Genomic DNA, 1,868 nt, shown 5'->3' with positions numbered 1-1,868 from the left:
AAAAAAAAAAAAAAAAAAAAAAAAAAAAAAAAAAAAAAAGAGATTTGTAGGATCACAAAAAACAATGGGTTCGTGATTTTTGTTTGAAAACTGTAAATGTAACAACTCCAAATAGGGCAAAAGTTGATATCTCCTAGTTTATATTATTGGGATTTTATGTCCCCCTGTAATTAGGTTTTCCAGCAATGCGTGCTTATAGAATATTGTTTTGAGACTTTAGTAGCTATAGTCCGACATTAATATTAGTAGAGCCAAAATCAGATTTTAATATCTTTAGTCCAAGCAATAAAAGCAAGGTTAAAAAAGACCTTGTTTTTTCAAAGAAAACGATTAGAAAAAGGAGGTTTTTGACTTCGAAAAGTAAACTATCAAATATTAACAGGGTTTAGTCACGTGGTCGTCGCACGAGAATTTGCGGCGTGGAGTGCAAGTTATATCACCACATAGTGCATGTGGTTGATTTGACCAAACAGTCCGAACCTAACAATATTTGTATTTGTATTTGTATTTGTATTGTATCATAATTATAGTTCTCCTTCATATAGGATAACAACACTATAACTACAAATATATGGTAGCTCCAATAAACGCAATCTACCAACATTTGTTCTTGTTCTACAAACCTTAAATTACTTTTCATTAAACAGAAATTTTGAAATCAAATTCCACAACAGTCGCATGATAAACATTAGTAAATTTATCGAGGTGATTAAATTTAATATTTCTTTACGCCAGTCAAATTTCGAAATTATGTGGTGGAAGTTTATATATGTGCATATATTACATACCAAAATGTTTTATTAAACCAATTTAGAATGTTATAAATCGGTCTCTTCTTTTGAATAAAGGCAAGTCCATCAAAGGATTTAAGCAATTGCTTAAGGGTTTCCAAAGTATTATATGTGATTAAATTTTTTTTTTTGGTATGATTTAGTTTAGAATCGTTCTTTAGCTAAGATGTTTTTGGTATGTTTAGAAACTTAGGTGTGTCAGTTTCTGATTGGGTGGGAGAAAAATAAAATTTTCCTTTTATTTTTTTGTTAATTATATTTCTCTTTTCTCTCTCTTCTCTCTTCTTTGATGGACAGAAAAAGAAGAAAAAATAAACCGACAAGGCGGTGGTGGGATTGAAGAAGAAGAAGAAATTAACCGACAAGGCGGTGGTGGACAACGGCTGAGATCAGCTAGATTTCTTTACTTTGCTCCGGCGATCTCTCGTCTCTCTCCGGCGATTTTATTGTGAGAAATGTCTTTGCTCTCGGCTTTGCTCCGGCGATCTCTCTCGTCTCTCTCGTCTCTCTCCGGTGATCCCGTCGTATGTCCCCCTCCCCACTTTCTTTTCTTCTGTGTTGTTTTGCTGAATTCCAAATCTATTAATAAAAAACTCCGATTTCGATATGTGTTTGGTTCGGTAACGGATCGATTTAGACTAGTGAATGAATTTGAAGTTTTGGTGGTGAATTTGCATTTGAATCTGGTTAAATCATATGCCCATGAATCAAAAATCTTGTTTTTTTATGTGTAATTTGTTTTCTTGCGATCTCCACTGACTTATCAAATTGCCAATTCAGCTTGCTGGCGGCAATGCTGCTCTTGCTCTTGCTCTTGTATTATGAGTAGGGTTCAAAATCTTTGTAAAAAATGGAATGAGTATTGTGTCTTCTACCACTGAAATTGATATCTTGATAGCTCTGTAACATCGTCCATATATATATGTGTTGTGTGGATGTTAACTTGCGTCTTCCTTTTGATATAAGCACTACGAAGATCTGTATAGGGTTCCATTACATGTGACTAGAGATGTCTAGTTTTTTTGATTGATTTTTTTCTTTTTATTTGATCCTCTCTTCTTCTTCTTCTTTTTTTTT

At 33.2% G+C, this 1,868-nt stretch overlaps 1 long non-coding RNA gene across 1 annotated transcript in view; it reads left to right on the top strand.

Annotated features, from left to right (window-relative positions):
- LOC104758968 overlaps window positions 557-1,868 on the top strand; it is a 3,545-nt gene continuing 2,233 nt past the window's right edge. Inside the window, exons 1-2 of the long non-coding RNA XR_762796.1 lie at window positions 557-705; window positions 1,089-1,315. This is a non-coding gene — a long non-coding RNA (uncharacterized LOC104758968). The remainder of the gene's footprint in view (window positions 706-1,088; window positions 1,316-1,868) is intronic.

The sequence above is a fragment of the Camelina sativa genome, chromosome 3 (assembly GCF_000633955.1).
Source record: "Camelina sativa cultivar DH55 chromosome 3, Cs, whole genome shotgun sequence".
Lineage (NCBI taxonomy): Eukaryota > Viridiplantae > Streptophyta > Magnoliopsida > Brassicales > Brassicaceae > Camelina > Camelina sativa.
This window is presented reverse-complemented; position numbering and strand designations above follow the sequence as displayed.